Genomic DNA, 19,702 nt, shown 5'->3' on the forward strand with positions numbered 1-19,702 from the left:
TTTTTTGACGGTGCTTTGTGTAACAATGAATATTGCACTATAACAAATTCTTGAGAACAGGAGTTGTAGCCAAGGTCATAGAGGAAAGTTTTGGGTGATGTTAAAAAAATCACCAATCCATAACAACTTGTGTAGTTGGCAAAGTCAAATGGATGGTGGGGTGAGGATGAAGATAAAAGGATAAAGAAGAGAAAGCAGAATTTCTTAGAGACATTTCACTGATCCATAGGAAGTTCTGTAACAAAGGGAACAGAGCACTCTTTGAAGTGGAAGATTGGGCCACTCGACTGAGTTGGTTAGAATGCACAGGACAGAAACTGCGAGAAAGTCTGGTTTTTTAACCCTGCAGGAAATCTCTGCTCATAATGATCATTTCAAGCATTGGTACATTCATCCCAAAGACAACACTAGATTCTAACTGTTATGCAGAGGAAAATTCAGGCATAAGGATGGGTAGAGATGTCTCCAGATTGAAGACTGACAGGTTCTTTAGCCCCAGGTCTGAATAGGAGCAAGTCAGCAGAAGCAATAAAGCATAGAAACCCTGTTTTCTATTCACCCGCTTCCAGGGTTGTCCTTTGTTAGGCTGATTGTTGTCTAGAGTGGAGGTGGAAGGTGGCAGGGTAGGGGTGGGGTTGGGATGTGGGAAGGCAGCGAGCCACCAGAGGGTTTGGGGTTGGGGTAGAGTTTGGCCCATAGATTCCCATAGGTGGTGAAGGCCTGGCAGCCTCTCTCCATCCCTTACCCACCTCACCCTCCCTTGTTTTCCTCTCCCTGTGGAGAATAAGCAAAATCTTCTGGTCAGCTTATTTTCCCTTTCAGCAGTAGTTCTAACCCTGGAGGCAGAGTGGCCTTTCTAAAATAAAAGTGAGAACCTAACCGTCTAGCTGAAAATCCTGCAATGCTGCCCATCATCCCAAGGTAACCTATAGTCCTCCCCATGGCCCAAATGTGGGGTGACTCTTGAAGTGATCAACCAAAGGACTCTTTTTTTTTTTTTTTTTTTTTAAAAAAAAAACAATTACTTTACCGAAGTATGGTAAAAGGATGTATTTGAAAGTGAAAATGGGTGCAGGGAAAATCATGCCAGGGCAACATCACTGACCCAAAAGGCCCTTGGAGACCTGGTCCCTGCCTCCCTCCTCAGCCTCTTCTGATCTCCCACTTCCCTCTGCTCTCTCTGTGGCTTTGATGCCAGATTCCTTTTGTCTCTAGCACCCTGTCCCACTTCAGGGCCTTCACGCACTCTCGTCTCTCTGCCTGGCTCACTTCCCTTTATTCATCTCTCCTGGCTAGTGTCTGTGGGTCTCTCCTACAGTCTCTGCTCTATCTCGGGAAGTCTTCTGTGTTGTGTTTTGTGTATTTTTGTTTTTGTTTTGTTTTTTTTTTTTGCTAACAGAAAGAAAGCAGGGACCAGATCTTAATATCAGACAAAAATGAATGGAAGGCCTGAAGCACAGAGGTTATGGCTGGCTGTGAGAATGTCTTTGCTTCCACTGGATCTTCACCAACTTGTTCTTATTCTTCCTATCTCTTCCGTAAGTCTTTCCAACTCATCTGCTGTTACCATTTCTCCAGGATCCTAATGCCTAACACGGAGCATCCTCTTTAAATCCCCAGCCAGGCCCAGTCAGCCCTTGTCTGGGGTTTCCTTCTGCTTCCTGGCTTACACCTTTTGATGAGGGCTGAGGCTTCCTTCTGCCTCCTGGGGGATACCTTTCCCAGGGTGGACTCCCTCAGCCTTTGGCATGTTCTGTGGATTTTCTTCATTTTCTTCACAAGACTTGTGCATTTTGAGTATTTTTTATTATTTCCTTTTAGAATAAATTGATCTTGAAAGGATCTTCTCCAGCAATAGGGAGTGGCTACAGGGAAATAGGCCCTGGACCATAAACCCTGTGTGTTTTATGGTCTCAAGGACCAGGGGTGACCAAAGATGCAGTCACTGCTGGGTAATATGAACAAAGAAATGAATGAGCAAATGGATGAATGAATGACCAATTATTTCCCTTTGGCTTGGTCAGCTTGAGCTGCCATATAGGCTGCATGACTGAAGCAACAGACATTTTTCTCTCACAGTTCTAAAGACTGGAGTCTGAGATCGGGTACCACCATAGTTGGATTCTGATGAGGGCCCTCTTGATATATCCTCACATGACAAAGAGAAAAAGAGAGGAAGGAGAGGGAATATCTCTGGTGTCTCTTCTTGTAAGGGCACTAATTCCATCACAAGGGCCCCATTCTCATGACCTCACCTGAACCCAATTGCCTCCCAAAGGCCCTATCTCCAAATACTATCATACTGGGGGCTAGGGCTTCAATGTATGAAATCTTGGTAGGACACAATTCAGTCTAGAGCACCCTTTAATTCTCTAAATAAATGAAACAATATGTTGAACAAATCTGCTTACTGAGTAATATCTTGCAGCATAAATTGTTCATCAGGTCATTCCTATAGTTTCTAAATTACTTTTTTAAACTATTTTAACATTTCCATATGTTTTAAAACTGTTTAAAACCACTTTAAAAGCTATTTATTTATGTATGTATTTATTTTTGAGATGGAGTCTTGCTCTGTCGCCCAGGCTGGAGTGCAGGGGTGTGATCTCGGCTCATTGCAACCTCCACCTCCCAGGTTCAAGCAGTTCTCTGCCTCAGCCTCCCGAGTAGCTGAGATTAAGGTGCCCACCACCATGCCCGGTTAATATTTTGTATTTTTAGTAGCAACAGGGTTTCAACATCTTGGCCAGGTTGGTCTTGAACTCCTGACCTCAGGTGATCCACCCATCTCGGCCTCCCAAAGTGCTGGGATTACAGGCAGGAGCCACGGCGCCTAGCAAAACTATTTATTTTAAAATAATTACTGATTCACAGCAAGTTGCAAAAATAAAACAGAGTCCCTGTGTACCTATCACCTAGTTTCCTCCAGTGGCAACATTTTACATAACTACAGTTCGATATGAAACCAGGACAGCAGTATTGGTATAATCCACAGATCTTATTTGAATTTTGGCAGTTTTACATGCACTTTACATTTGTATATTGTGTGTGTGCATATACTTCTATGCAATTATATGTGTAGATTTGTGCATCCAACACCACAACCAAGACACAGGACTGCTCTGTCACCACAAAGATCTGTTGAGCAACTCTTTTTTTTTTTTTTTTTTTGAGATGGAATATCTCTTTCACCCAAGCTGGAATGCAATGGCATGATCTTGGCTCACTGCAACCTCTGCCTCCCAGGTTCAAGAGATTCTCCTGCCTCAGCCTCCTGAGTAGCTGGAATTATGGGCATCTGCCACCATGCCCTACTAATTTTTCTATTTTTAGTAGAGACAGGGTTTCACCATGTTGGCCAGGCTGATCTTAAACTCCTGACCTCAAGTGATCCACCTGCCTCAGTCTCCCAAAGTGTTGGGATTACAGGCGTGATTACAGGCGTGAGCCACTGCGTCCGGCCTATCCAGTCTACTATTGATGGGTTTTTAGGTTGATTCCATGTCTTTGCTATTGTGAATAAGGCTGCAATAAACATACATGTGAGTGTGTCTTTACGGTAGACCTATTTAATAACTTTTTTCTTTTAAACATCTATCAGCATGTGCCTTTAGGATAGATCTATTTAATAACATTTTTCTTTTAAACATTTATCACATTAAAAGTGGTATTGAGGCCAGGCATGGTGGCTCGTGCCTGTAATCCCAGCACTTTGGGAGGCCAGGGTGGGAGGATTGCTTGAGCTTAGGAGTTTGAGATTAGCCTGAGCAACATAGTGAGACCCTGTCTATACAAAAAAATTAAGAAAAAAAAAAAAATAGCCAGTGTGGCGGCGCATGCCTGTAGTCCTAGCTACTCATGAGGGTGAGGTGGGAAGATTGCTTGAGTCCAGGAGATCGAGGCTGTAGCGAGGTCTGATTGTGCCACTGCACTCCAGCCTGGGTGACAGACTGAGACCTGCCTAAAAGAGTAAAAATAAATAAAGTGGTGTTCAATTTCTGTCCTTTAATCTCCTTACAGTCAGGGCCCTTCCTGTACTTGTCCTTTCTCCAGCACCTAGCTCAGTGCCAGCACAGCGTAGGCACTCAAAGCACTTTTGCTAGATGAAGGAGTAAGTGGGATCCTGTTTTGTGGATGGCTTGTTGGATCTAAACTGATTTCTCTTAAGTAGAAACTATTCATTCATTTGCCAAATGATGCGTTTCCCCTCAGGTTCTACTGGATTTTTTTTTTTTTTTTAAATCAAGGAAGAAGGGAATGAATGTGCTAGCAGCTGCTAGTCTAAGCAGCCGCTAGCCTAAGCAGCCTGATTATGGTGTTCACAATGTCTCCTGCCCCCCCTCACTATTTTGAAGTAAGCACAGGAAATTACGTAAATTGGCAATAAGAGTCCAGCAGTTGGGATCGGGGAGGTATGCATATTTGCGTATCCAATTTTCTGCTCCCCTACCAAGAGAACACATGGAGCTTTGACCTTCCATATGTTTTTAATGCATGTCGGAGATAAGTGTTCCAACAAGTTGGAAGCAACAGGTTGAGTTTTCTGCACCCCCCTTCTTCCATCTGAAGCTGCTTCAAGCAGGCTGTGCATATGTGGGAGAGACAAAACAACCTCCCATGGCACTAGGCCTTCTCAGAATGTTCTGGACTCCTACCCTCTTGAGTTGTTTAATCTGGAAATCTTCCCTGACTTGCAGGGCTGGATTAGGTGAAACCTCTTGCTCCTAGCACCCTGTTTATCTTGCGAGGCACAGACAATGCTGTGTTCTGGAATTGACTGTGTTCTGGTCTGTCACCCACATTAGACTGTAAACCTGAGAAGATTAGGGCCCCGTCTTTTTCTCTACCTTGTTTCTGGTGCCTGGCATCATGCCTGACCCAGAGTTGGGGCTGAGGATGTATTTGTTAGATGAATGAAGAAATGACTAGAAGAGAAATAAGAGCATTAATCAGAGCTTTCTGACAGTCAACAAGTCATCCAGACTTCTGACACCCATATGTTCTGGTTCTTATTGCAAGAATCACCAAAGAGTATGGTTGTTCATCCTCTAATTCACTGGCTCTCAAATTTGAACACTCACTGGAATCACCTGGAGGACTTGCTAAAACCTAAATCGATGGGGCTTATTCCCAGAGTTTCTGATTCGGCTTATCTGGGCTGGGGCTGTAGATCTGCATTTCTCTTTTCTTTTCTTTCTTTCTTTTTTTTTTTTTTTGAGATGGAGTTTCGCTTTTTTGCCCAGGCTGTAGTGCAGTGGCATGATCTTGGCTTACTGCAAACTCTGCCTTCCGATTTCAAGCGATTCTCCTGCCTCAGCCTCCCGAGTAGCTGGGAATTCAGGCACCTGCCACCATGCCCGGCTAATTTTTGTATTTTTAGTAGAGATGGGGTTTCACCATGTTGGCCAGGCTGGTCTGGATCTCCTGACCTCAAGTGATCCGCCCACCTTGGCCTCCCAAAGTGCTGGGATTATAGGTGTGAGCCACCGCACCCGGCCTTAGATCTGCATTTCTAACACGTTTATTGGTAATATCGATGCTGCTCTTCTGGGACCACAGTTTGAGAACGTCTTTAATAATAAATAGAGAAATTATACTCAAATTACATTTACTGCAATACTGAAATCTGCATCGCATAATTTTTAAAAATGGCAACATCACTGCTTATGATGTAAAATTAGCTTGATTAATTTAAATGTGATTTAAAGAGCACAGGAATCTGTAACTTTGACTTTGTGATAGATGACTATGCTGGGCTTTTCATCCACGTGAATTGCATATTTAAAAGGCATGTGGCCATGCATGGTGGCTCACGCCTGTAATCCCAGCACTTTGGGAGGCCAAGGTGGGCAGATCACTTGAAGCCAGGAGTTTGAGACCATCCTGGCCAACATGGTGAAACCCCATCTCTACTAAAAATACAAAAGTTAGCTGGGTGGGGTGGTGCACACCTATAATCCCAGCTACTTGGGAGGCTGAGGCATAAGAATCGCTTGAACCTGGTAGATAGAGGTTGTAGTGAGCTGAAATTGCACCACTGCACTCCAGTCTGGGTGACAGAGTGAGACTGTCTCAAAAAATAAAAAAATAAGAATTAAAAAAAATAAAAGGCAAGTGGAAGAAAGATCATGGGATTTGGAGCCAGTCAGACCTGGCTCTGACTCTCAGTTTACCACTGACTGCCCAGGAGACCTTGGGCAAGTTACTTGCTTACTTAGGATATCAGAAACTTCATCTGTAAGACGAGGATAGTAAAAGACTCTTTTCAGTTACTGGAAGAAACGGGAAAAACAAACAAGTATCCCTTCCTAGCCAAAGATAAATTGGATCATGAGACTAAAAACAGTAAGCTTGTCTAGCAAGGAATATAGTGTTTTCTGAAGCTATTCAGATCCTGAGTTCAGATAATGAGAATTATATTGGAAAATTGATCTCAACTTACTGGGTTACTCAGTGTGGATAGTAAGAATTTGGAAAGAAGGATGTTTATATAAGTAAAATGGCTTTTTTAAAAAAATTGAGTGGATGCTCAATAAATGATAGATATAATAGAAAAACTGAATGCAAGAGAATAATGTATGCATAAAATAGATGGATAAATTATACAGGGAAGATCTTCATTACCTGAGTATTTGTTATTTGACAACCTACAGGTACCCAATTGTGGAGGGAAGCTGAGATTATGGTAACACAGGAAATATTCACCAATGACATGACCACCACAAAATTAATTCCTACTCAAATTCTTCCTGGCTCAGCATCTTTTTTGCTCATCATGTTACAGTTTTAGTTGCTTCTCCTCTCTTGTTGCCCATTGGATGTCCACTGAGCAAACAGGCAAACCAATAAAAAGCTTCTTGAAAGTGAATAGCAAATCTTACAAATGCACAAGATTTCGTAAAGTCGATGAAAAGATGATAGAGAATTACGCAGAGTTACGTAGAAACAGGGTTCTAGTAGAAGAGCAGCTTACAACTGAAGAAGAGAAAATCCAGATGATGTTATAATGGTTTCAAAAGATAATTATTTGACTATCGAAGGATTGACAGAGACCTTGAGAAAAGCAATAAGGCCCTCAAATAGTTTTTCACAATTGGTTCTCTTTCGATAAAACTACAGATGTCAGTCGGAAGAGATTATGTTGTATTATGTTATCATGATTGTAAACACACAAAATGTTATCACATATTTTGTCAGAAATATTGTGTTAAAACTACATGATTCTTGCTTCTTCTAAGAATTGGTATACATTACATTATAATCTAAATAAGCAGTTAGCAAACTACAGTTTGAGGGCCAAATCTGGCCCACCATCTGATTTTATAAATAAATCTTTATTAGAACGCAGCTATGCCCATTCGTTTACTTATTATTTGTGGCTGCTCATATACCACAATGACAGACTTGAGTAGTTGTAGCAGAGATCTCATGGCCCACAAAGTGAAAAATATTTGCTATCTGGCCCTTCCAGAGAAAGTTTGGTGACAGTTATGCTATCTGGACCTTCCAGTAAAGTTTGCTGAAAATTGACCTAAGATTCTTTTTTTAAATAAGCTTTTTCTCTTTATTTTAACTTTTATTTAAAAAGATACAGTTCTAATAAAAATAATTCCCTTGACTGGGCACGGTGGCTCACGCCTGTAATTCCAGCACTTTGGGAGGCCGAGGTGCGTGGATGACGAGGTCAGGAGATCGAGACCATGGTGAAACTCTGTCTCTACTAAAAAAAAAATACAAAAAATTAGCCAGGCGTGGTGGCGGGCACCTGCAGTCCTAGCTACTCGGGAGGCTGAGGCAGGAGAATGGCGTGAACCCGGGAGGCAGAGCTTGCAGTGAGCCGAGATCGCTCCACTGCACTCCAGCCTGGGTGACAGAGCGAGACTCCATCTCAAAAAAATAAAAAAATTAAAAAAAAAATTCCCTCAACTTTTACATTGATGTTTTAATTTCCATTTTAAGTGGATTTATTTTAGGTGGATACCTTTCTTTTACCACTCCCCAAATTATGTTTAGCTGATGAGGTCTCCTTATAATTCAGGACAAAACATGACTATTCATAAAGATAAATTAGGCCGGGCGCGGTGGCTCAAGCCTGTAATCCCAGCACTTTGGGAGGCCGAGACGGGCGGATCACGAGGTCAGGAGATTGAGACCATCCTGGCTAACCCGGTGAAACTCCGTCTCTACTAAAAAAAAATACAAAAAACTAGCCGGGCGCCGTGGCGGGTGCCTGTAGTCCCAGCTACTCGGGAGGCTGAGGCAGGAGAATGGCGTGAACCCAGGAGGCGGAGCTTGCAGTGAGCTGAGATCCGGCCACTGCACTCCAGCCTGGGCGACAGAGCGAGACTCCGTCTCAAAAAAAAAAAAAAAAAAAAAAAAAAGATAAATTATTGCAGACCCCCAATTTAAAAGTGCAAGACTGTCAAATCAGACTATGTTTGAATCCTGGTACTGCTTGCTACTTACTAGCTGGGAGTATCCATGCATGGTATCTAATCTTTCTGGATCTCAGGTTCCTCCTCTGTCATATGGGGATAGTAGCATGAACTCTGTGCAGTTAGTGAACTAAAACAAGATAATGAAGGTCAGGCTCTTACCCCAGTCCCTGGCACACCGTATACATACTCAATGGCAGCTGTTGTCACGTCTATCTGCCTGGAGTGGTTTGGAATCGCCATTTACACAGCCTGGGATCTGAGTGCTGAGTCCTCCAGGCTTTCTGTGAAGTTGTTTGATGTAAGGCAACACTACGGTTTGGAAAGCACTGCTAGGAGTGGAGGCAACTCCTTCACCAAATCAACTAATCCACTCTGTTTAAAAAAGTAAAGGACCAGTTAAGAATTTATCTTCATGTTTAGAGGTGTTTCTTTTAGTCAGTGCATGTCAGAAATTGCAGCAGCAGCAGCAGCAGCAGCAGCAGCAGCAGCAGCAGCAGCAGCAGCAGCAGGGAGGAAGCTTCTCACAACAATCCGAGTCCAGCAGGGAGAGTCAGCCCAACACAGCTTGCATCTAAATATTCCCAGATGCTGTAACTGCAAGAAGGAGGCATTTTGTCTTTAGGAGAAGTGGACAAAAATGACAGCCGCAAGGCAGTGATGGTAATGAGGGCGGTAGCCAGCAGGCCAGGGGAGAGCAAGGTGATTTCCTGGCTGGGTCACGCTGAGAAACAATACAGGCTTTATTCCTCCTGGCCTTGTCCTGGTTTGCAAAATACTTGCAGGAGCAGCCCTCGTTAAGCTTCCAGGTTGCTCCCCAACGATTCCATCTTCTTGTATTTATGCCTTTGTGTATGCCCAGTCTCTGAGTATGGGCTGGTCCTAGCAATTTGCTTCTAACCAACAGAAATGGTAAAGATGATAAGATACCACTTCTCTAATTAGGTTATAAAAGTGTTTAACCTCCATCTTGCTAGCAGACACTATTGCCTTCTCAGCTTGTACATTTTATGAAACAAATTGTCATGTGGGAGAGATCCACATGCCAAGAAACTGAGGGTGGCTGTGGGCCAATATCCAACAAGGAACTGAACACCTCAATGAACTGGATCCTACCAACCGTCATGTAAGTAAGTATGGAAGCAGATCCTTCCCCAGTTGAGCCTTCAGGTGAAACCCCAGTCTTGACTGACATCTTGATTACAGTCTGGGAGAGACCATGGAGTCCTGACCCACAGAAACTAACCTAATAAATGGGTATGGTTTTAAGCCACTAAGTTTTGGGATAAGTTGTTATGCAGCAATAGAGAGCTAATATAGATTTCTCCCTTAAAATTAAAAAGCAGACAAAAGACCTACATTTCTGCTGAGGGTTGATGGGTGGATTGTCACTTATTTGGGTTTATCTCAGTCATTCTTCATCTAACACGGCGTGGTATTAAGAACAGCACACTGCCGACAATGCTGATAGATTCATTTGGCTAAGTCACACCTTTGATATCACCCTTCCCTTATTTAAAAACTTTCATTGGTTCCCACTGACTGAAGGAAAAAAGCTCAACTTTTTTATTTGTCATTCAAGGCTCACTTGGATATTTGCCCTCTATAAACTGTTAAAATGATCATCCTAAAACATCAATTAGCCTGTTACTCTCGTGCTTATAAAAGTCTCTGTTAAATTCTGACTGCCAACTAGGTTAAATCTGTGTTCCACAACATAGAGTCTTGCCATGACCTGGCCCCTCCTACCTTTCTGTCTTACACTTTTCTTTTTTCTTTTATTTTTTTGAGGCAAGGTCTTGCTCTGTCACTCAGGGTAGAGTGTAGTGGCATGATCATGGCTCACTGCAGTCTCAAACTCCTGGGCTCAAGCAATACTCCCATCTCAGCCTCCTGAGTGGCTGAGGCCACAGGTGTATGCCACTACATCTGGCTAATTTTAAAAATATTTTGTAGAGATGGGGTCTTGTTATGTTGCCCAGGGGTCTTGAAGTCCTTGGCTCAAATGATCCTCCTGCCTTGGCCTCCAAAAGTGCTGAGATTACAGGCGTGAGCCACTGGGCCTGGCCTCTGCCTCATGCTTAATGTCTCAGCAACACAGGAGAGCTTGTCATATGCTCCCCAACCCACATATTGTGCCATCTCTTGCCCTCCCCACTTCCCATCTTTATGACATTTTTCTCTTTGCCTCAATTGCTATTCTCTTCCTTTCATTCTCCATATTCCCTTCTCTGAAGAATTCATTCTTAAAGTTCAGCTCAGATCATCTGAGTAATAATGAGAAAACATACTCATCTGCTTGGATCTGCATAGACTGTCTCCAGAAGAATCTGGAACAAATCAGTGATATTGGTTATCTCTGGGGAGGGGGTATTGAGTAGGCCTGAGGGATAGACTTTAAGAGAGGGAAACTTTACTGTAAACCATTTTGTGCCTTTTAAATTTTGTAGCATATGAATATATTTATCTGTTCAATCAAGTGTTAAATGAAGCATTTATAATGAAGGAAAAAGTTAATTTCTAAATTTACCTTTGCTGGGAAGCCTTCCCTGACTTTCTCTTACTGAGTTGAATGTGTGAAGTCCTATTCATGTATCTGTCACCCCCTCTGGTCTCTATTGTCCTAGAATTCAGGGACTCGCTCCTTATTCCCCTCTTATCCCTGTCCCTAGTGGTCTAGCACACTGCCTGCTACTTCATAAGCCCTCAAAATAGCTGAGGAATAAAACAACTACACTTGCAAATGTATTTTCCACCACCTCTCAGACTCCTCTATGGGCACTGGCCATTCTTGCCTCTGGGTCTAGCTCCTACTGTCCCCTCTCCTTGGATTTCCCTTTCCCCCATTATTTTATTTTTGAAGTCTCCTCATTTTTCAAGACTTAACTCAGCTCTCGCCCCAGGAAGTCATCTTCTCCCTGTCTGATTTCCCATACACTCCCGAAGATTTTTTTTTTTTTTTTGAGATGGAGTTTCAGTCTTGTTGCCCCAGGCTGGAGTGCAATGGCGCAATCTTGGCTCACTGCAGCCTCCACTTCCCAGGTTCCAGTGATTCTCCTGCCTCAGCCTCCTGAGTATCTGGGACTACAGGCAGCTGCAGCCACACCTGGCTAATTTTTTTTTTTTTTTTTAAGTAGAGATGGGGTTTCACCATGGTGGCCAGGCTGGTCTCGAACTCCTGGCCTCAGGTGATCCACCTGCCTTGGCTTCCCAAAGTGCTGGGATTACAGGTGTAAGCCACTGCACCCAGTCACTCCTGAAGATTTTTATTTATCCTTCATATCAGGGGATGATGAACTATGGCCCGTGACCAAATCTGATCCATTGCCTGTCTCTGCAGATGAAGACACCACTTATTTATTCATTCATTCATTCATTCATTCATTTATAGATAGATAGATAGATAGATAGATAGATAGATAGATAGATAGATAGGGTCTCACTCTGATGCCCAGGCTGGAGTGCAGTGGTGCAATCTCTGCCCACTGCAGCTTTGACTTCCTGAGCTTAGGCGATCCTCCCACGTCAGCCGCTCAAGTAGGTGGGACTACAGGCATGCACCACCACGTTCAGCTAATCTTTTGTATTTTTAGTAGAGACAGGTTTCGCCATGTTTCCAGGTTGGTCTTGAACTCCTGGGCTCAAACGATGCCTGCCTCAGTCTCCCAAAGTGCTAGGATTACACGCGTGAGTCACTGCACCCAGCCGACACCCATTCTTTTACACATCGTCTATGGCTGCCTTCTCCTTCCAATAGCAGAGTTGAGCAATGCAATGGAGACCCTTAGGCCTGCAAAGCCAAATGTATTATTTATCTTTACAGAAAAAGTTTGTTCTCTCCTGATTTATATCATAATTATACCTATTTACTATTCTGCTCATTAAGATACAAACTTGGACTCAAACTCTGTGTTGGATCCAGCCAAAGTCATTATCTTGGCAATAGAAGCTGCCCACCCCTCCCCAGAGCCTCCGAACCCCATCCCACAGAGCATCTTCCCATTCCCAGAGCCACTCGCATGCTTTCCTGCCTCAGCTTTGACCTTGCGGTTGGTCTCCGCCTGAACTCAGCGCTCTCTGGCTGTTTTTCTCTTGTTCTCCTAGTCACACCCCAACTCCCCAGCCTAGAGAGGCATTCCCTGACCCCCTTACCTATTTAGGTACTGGTGCTAGTTTCTGTTCTGACACCTGTGTATCCCTGCATGACACATACTACAAGCAGTAATTATTTTTATTTATCTGTTTGGCTCTCTCTCTCTTACTAGACCATGAGCTCCTTGAAGGCAGGAACTTTATCTAGTTTCCTACTGCATTTGCAGTGTCTTTTTTTTGAGACAGGGTCTTGCTCTGTCACTCAAGCTGTAGCGCAGTGGTGCAATCACAGCTCGCGATGTGCAATGTCTCACACAGCGTCTGTCACAAAGGGGGTAAATACTATAGGAAATACCATTTACTGACTGACTAAGCAGACAAGCGAGTGACTAAATCTTTTTCTCCATCAGAGTGACTAGCTGAGTGTCTAACAGGCACTCAACACTATTTGTTGAATGAATGAATAATGTAAGAGGGGACACTTAATCATGATAATACTGATAAATGAAATAAACTCATTGCAGGGTTCTTTCCACCCTTTAATATCAAGCTCATGGAAAAGAATAGCTTCCTTCAGCTCCATTTAAATTATTCAGGACAAACGAAAGGAAGTAGGCTCTCAAGGGAGATGCTAGAATATCCTCTGATTGTGTGTGTGTGTCTATGTGTGTGTGTGTGAGTGCGTGAGACAGAGAGAGAGAGAGAGAGAGAGAGAGAGAGAGAGCCAGAGAGAGAGCCAGAGAGAGAGCCAGAGAGAGAGAAATATGTATTAGCCTGTAGGTCGGGCTGCTGTCTATGGACTTGGGGAATAAGGGAAATGCACTAGTTCTGTGGGGCTTTGCACAGATATGCTGCCAGTGGACTGTGAAATCTGTTTTTCCGTAGAATCAGCAGTTCAGAAGTTGGAATACCTACTTAATGTGTTTTTTAAAGCAATACTGTTTTGGATTATAAAATTGATGAATGCATTGCAAAGAACTTAAAAACTAAAGAAAATAGAAATAAGAAAATAAAAATTACTCTTAATTTCACCAGGTATTTTGTCTTACCTATATGTATTTTAGATATTCTTCCTCTCTCCTTCCCTCTCCCTTCCGCTCCCTCCTTTTCTCCCTCCCTCTCTTCCTTCATTCCTTTCTTCTTTTTTTCAATACATTTGAGACCTATTTAGCATTATATCCTGAACATTATCTCATAACATTAATTATTTTCAACAATAACATTTTAAAGAACTATATAATATTCCAGAAAATTTACTCCAGGAAATTTATTCAATTCCCTATATGAGTTGTTTTCTATTTTTTGGTGTTATCACTCTATAATTAACGAATACACAGTTCTACAGTGGACAAATTTGGTAGTTTTGCCTTTCCTTTAACTAGATTTACAGAAGTAGAATTGTTGGCTAAAATTATAAAATTTTACAATATTGTTTACAGGTATGACCAAATTAATTTTGTGGGACTGATATAGATCCACAGTCCTAGCCTCATGCCTATTTTACCATAGACTTTCTTCAATATTATTACATTGCTATTGATACAGAAGGGGGGCAGGGAAGTGCTGGGTAGAGGAGGGCATGGTCCCTGGCTAGGGCTCCACCCCAAAGCCTGTGCCCATGGACCTAGGTGAAGACAGCCATTTTTGTTTTCCTGCTCAAATGTTGCATTTCTCAAGACCATCCTGGCCTGCCATGCCCCCATCCCGTGCCTATAGAAACCCTGAGACACTAGCAGGCAGATACACAGGTGGCTGGACATCGAGAGGAGCACAACAGTGGAGGAACAGGGATGGAGGGCGGCTGGATGTTGAGAGGAACACACAAGTGTAGGAGCACATGGGCACGCCGGCAGGCCATCGACGGGTGGAAGGAGGCGAAGTTTGGCCAGGGCAGTTGGAGGAGAGCCTGGGCTGGAGAGTGCCCTGAGTCCAGGGGAAAACTATCTCCCTTCTGGCTCCCTGATCTGGTGAGAGCTACCTCCACTCAATAAAACCTTGCAGTCATTCTCCAAGCCCGTGTGTGATCCAATTCTTCCGGTACACCAAGACAAGAATCCTGGGATACAGAAAGCCCTCTGTCCTTGCGATAAGGCAGAGGTCTAATTGAGCTAACGCAAACTGCCTATGGACAGCTAAACTAAAAGAGCTCCCTGTAACACACACCCTGGGGCTTCAGCTGTAAACATTCACCCCTAGACACTGCCGAGGGGTCGGAGCCCCACAGCCTGCCCATCTGTATGCTCCCTAGAGGTTTGAGCAGAGGGGCACTGAAGAAGCGAGCCACACTCCCATCACACGCCGTGTGAGGGGGACAAGGGAACCTTTCCTGTTTCACTATCACATAATACTTTTATGATTTTAAGGAGAAAGCATCAGTTAAAATGTTTATCATTTATATCTCTTTTTCTATAAATCTATTTTCCCTATCCACATTCTTCTTTGGAGCTTAAGTACTTTAAAATTCAATCAAACTTAAATAATAATTGATATCTTCTAGGTGGTTGATTATACTTCCAACTAAAAGTAATATTTAAGTATTTAGTCATTTGATATAATAACAGCTCGCTTACCCTAAGCCAATTTACAGACTCGTTTTAACTTCAGAATACTAAATACCGGAGGGAAATCAAAAGAAACGCATTTGAAAAGGCTAAATCATGGTCAAAGATCAGCTAAAGATACGGTACATGGACATATCCCAAAAAATCACCTGGCAGGGGTTGTGCTTGGGATATACATTAAAAGTACGTCTTCCTGGGCCTTACCCAACACCCACCAAGTCAGAATATCTTGTTGGCAAGGTCTAGGAATCTGCATTTAAAAATTTTTTGTTTTTATTTCAATTGGTTTTTGTGGAACCGGTGGTGTTTGGTTACATGGATAAGTTCTTTAGTGGTGATTTGTGAGATTTTGGTGCACTTACAACCCAAGCCGTGTACACTGTACTCAACGTGTAGTCTTTCATCCCTTACCCCCAAGTCCCCAAAGTCCATTGTATCATTCTTATGCCTTTGCATCCTCACATCTTAGCTCCCACTTATAAGTGAGAACATATAATGTTTGGTTTTTCATTCCTGAGTTACTTCAGTTAGAATAATGGTCTCCAATTCCATCCAGGTTGCTGTGAATGCCATTATTTTGTTCCCTTTTAAGGCTGAGTAGTAAGGAATCAGCATTTTACTAAGGCTTGTGGAATTTAGAAATCACTGCTGACTTTCCACTTCATGCTGAGTCTATTTATTCTTGCTTTACCCAGAATCTACTGGGCCTCGATAAGGTGTGCATATCCCTAATCAGATGGCCCTCATTCAAACAGAATTATGGCAAAGGGGACTTGCCACTAGGGCATGTTTTCCCTCTTTGGACGTGAGATCTTGACTATCATCAGAAAGGGGCCATGTGTTCTAGGAATCTAAGTGTTATAAATATGATACCCAAAGGACGATCTTTAACTTGATGATTTATGAAGATGATCCTGGTTCCTTTCCTGCCAGTGGGCAAGGCTAGTCTTTGCCTTGGGGGATGAAGTGACACTGAGGATGGGGCAGAGGAGACCCTGGATGGCAAGCAAAGGGTCTGCTGTAGAAAACTGAAGATACCCACAGAAATTCTGTGAAGTAACGCATACAAAAGAAAAGTATCTGCCAGGCACAGTGGCTCACGCCTGTAATCACAACTGCTTGGGAGGTGGAGGCATGAGAATCGCTTGAACCCAAGAGATGGAGGTTGCAGTGAGCCAAGATTGTGCCACTGCACTCCAGCCTGGGTGACAGAGTGAGACTCCGTCTCAAAAAAAAAAAAAAAGTCTTCCTTTCAGCTGGAACCACCATCTTCCAGTAATTGGCCAAAACGATGAACACAAAGAGAAAGAGAAGAGACACTGATATATGTTCTGTAGGCCTTTTGGAGAACATGGAGTTGTTCCTTTGGCCACATATATGTGAATTTATAAGAAAGGTGATATTGTAGACACCAAGGGAATGCCCCACAAGTGTTACCATAGCAAAACCGGAAGAGTCTACAATATTACCCAGAATGCTGTTGGCATTGTTGTAAATAAACAAGTTAAGGGCAAGATTCTTGCCAAGAAAAAGAGAGAAGCCAAAGAGAAAGGTACCTGGGTTCAACTGTGCCAGGCTCCTTCACCTGGAGAAGCACGCTTTGTGAAAACCACTGGGAAGGAGCCTGAGCTGCTGGCCCCTAGTCCCTATGAATTGATGGCACAATAGGTGTTAAAATATAATAAAAGACCTCTGGACTGTAAAAATGTGTCTCTTTTTTGAGTAGAGTGTGGTGTCCCCTCCCCAAAAGACATTTTTAAAGCAAAAAAAAAAAAAAAAAAAAGAAAGAAAAGGTATCTTTTTAAAGCAATGTTCTTCAAATGTTGTTCATTGCCCTTAGAATGTTTTTGAAAAATTATTTACTACTTACATATTTTAAAGTTGAGAACTAAAATATTTCATCATAAGGTTAACAAGTTATATAAAAGTTGGATAATTTCTAGCAAACTCTGATGCTGTAAAATGAAAATGGTTTGATTAACTCTTTTAGCTTCATCTGGTGAAAATTAAATATCCTAGAGATTTGATATGTCAATCCTTTTCCTGTTTCCATTCTACTTCCTGCAGAGACTTTACTGTATTTTAATGCTTGAAAGATTTTTATTGATCACTGTCACACTTGTCTGGATCAAGATACTATACAGTTAAAATTTAAATCTTTAATATTTTCTGTGAGTTTGTTGTTCTAGATGTTAAAAATTTCTTCCTGTTACATTACAACTATTATTTGTACTCGTTTGCTGAAAACAACAAATGTATTATTTGTAGATAACTGTGAAACTAGAATAAAACTTTATTGGAAGTGCATATCTTTTTTTGTTTGTTTTACTAGGCGTGGGGTCTCACTATGTTGCCCAGGCTAGTCTTGAACACCTGGGTTCAAGTGAACCTTCCTCCTTGGTCTCCTACAGTGCTGGGATTATAGGTGTGAGCCACCAGGCCAGGCTGGAATTGCGTATCTTAGATGAGATGGATGGGGCTTTCCCCTCCCTCCCATTAACTTCTAAATATTTTTTATTGTCCAAAAGAGACAGGGTTCAGCATCAATTTTATTTCTTTTCTTTGCTTTTAATCATAGCTGTAAGGACTGAAAAATTTTGTTCACATTAGTAGATGGGAATGGAGGAGATTTGTTATAGCAACATCACTAAATTCTTTAAACTCTTTCTAGTTATTTGCCAAAAATAATGTGGTGATCTATCATCAAAAAATATTTTTAATGCTCTACCAGCTGACAACTTCATCAGATCCTCCTTCAATTTTGTTGAAAGCAAAGAATTGAAAACCAGTTGACTTACAAAAGGATTTGTAACTCAATCATTAGAATGTTTCACTTTCTCAACACAGAAACAGCTAGATTTTGAATCACTCCTTTGTTTGGAGACTTGCTTTTTTTTTTTTTTTTTTTTCCCCTGGCACAATGCACCACAATGGGGATTCAGGATGAGTGAGAGGTTGGCCTTTCTTTTGTAGAACGGGAAAAGGTAGCTGTGAAAGGGGAAGTGGCAGAGGACCCGCTGAAGCCTATCACACAACCCAAGGATCATCACCGTTCACGTTGTGTCTCTGCATGTCCTGAAGGAGGTGTCCAGGCCCCTTGAGGCCTCGGAAGGAGAACTCCCATGTCGCAGTCATGCTCTCAGACATAGCAGTTTTAGGAGCATCTAAAGAGGAGCTGACAATCTCAAATTATTCCTTTAAACCATTCATGCCAAAGTCACCCTTAAAAATCTTGGCAGCAACTATCAAAGAAATAACAGATTCAGGTGAGAATCATCAACAAGGGCTAGAACTCTGATGAGGAATAAGATAATTACAGAGCTTCAAATTATCTCCCCACAAAATATTAGTCAATTACCCATTAAGTACTAAGTACAAAATACTTAGAAATAAACTTTACAGTGAGGAACACACACACATATATAGAAGAAGTATATATATTTCAGGAAATCCCCCAATCTGAGACAGAGATAAAACAGAAACACAAAGATAGTCCATGGTGTCTGATATCCATCTCCAGTATTTTTCATTGAGTAAAATGTTGATGACTCTTGTTCAGTGCATCCAAGGGAATAATCTCTGTCCTGGTTAGGACTGGTTTCTTCTTGCATATCTTCAACCATAATATGATCTGATTTCTCTTGTATTCTATGATGTGCATTTCCTGATTCATGGCCTTTACTGTGAAACAGTTGTCTTTATCAGTTGATTTTTGCTATAGACTTTGCTTTGCTCCCATTGACTTGGAAAATGACGGATATAATTGTACCATGTTGTAGTTCTGTTTTCAACTAGAGTCCTCTGTTTCTGTCCAGATTCCCTACCTAAATATTTTCCCTATGGCAATGATTTGAAATTGTTACTGTTTAAATAAAAGAAGGCAAATTGGTTTTATATCACTAACTGATCAGTAACAGAACTCTTGGTGTCCTTTGCTAGGGAAGATTTTGAAGCCCTTTCTGGGCTCAATGAGAAAGAGTGCCATGATTGTTTAGTGATGTTTGCTACAGCCTCTAGAAGAAAGACAATGATACATGCTTGGTATGTGGCGTAAGCAGCCTATGCAATGGTTCACAAGGATCTCCTTCCCAGTATTCATCTCCATGGGAGCGGGCCATAATGTCTTGCTTGGAATAAAAAATATGGCAAAGGTGATGGAATGTCACTTCTGTGGTTAGGCTACAAAAGACTGTGACTTCCATCTTGCTGCAGATGTTCTTTCTGCTGGCTTTGATGAAGAAAGCTGCCATGCTGAAGAGGCTCATGTAACAAGGAACTGAGGGTGGCCTCCAGGTAACAGCCAGCAAAGAACTGAAGCTCTCACCCTAACAGCCCTTGAGGAATGGCATCCTGCCTTCAGGTGAGACTCTAGCACTTCATTACACACAGCCATGACAGAGACCAAAGATCCTAAGGTAGAGCTTCCAACAAAGTGTTCTGGATTTCTGTGGATTCCTGACCCACAGAAACTGTGCAAAAATAATTATGCATTGTTTTAAGCTGATAAGTTTTGGAGGTAATTTGTTAATGCAGCAGTGTGTAACTAATACATCACGTATTTATCAATCTTAGTTTAATCACTTTATATACTTTATTGTATAGCAGAAAAATAGT

At 42.1% G+C, this 19,702-nt stretch overlaps 2 pseudogenes; one reads left to right on the forward strand and one right to left on the reverse strand.

The window, feature by feature from the left end:
* Positions 1 to 421: 421 nt before the first annotated feature.
* Positions 422 to 1,792, reverse strand: LOC112427108 (transcription elongation factor A protein-like 8; annotated as a pseudogene).
* Positions 1,793 to 16,379: 14,587 nt separating this feature from the next.
* LOC139361540 (large ribosomal subunit protein eL21-like) lies at positions 16,380 to 16,756 on the forward strand (annotated as a pseudogene).
* Positions 16,757 to 19,702: the final 2,946 nt, after the last annotated feature.

This window comes from Macaca nemestrina, chromosome 2 (genome assembly GCF_043159975.1).
Source record: "Macaca nemestrina isolate mMacNem1 chromosome 2, mMacNem.hap1, whole genome shotgun sequence".
Classification (NCBI taxonomy): domain Eukaryota; kingdom Metazoa; phylum Chordata; class Mammalia; order Primates; family Cercopithecidae; genus Macaca; species Macaca nemestrina.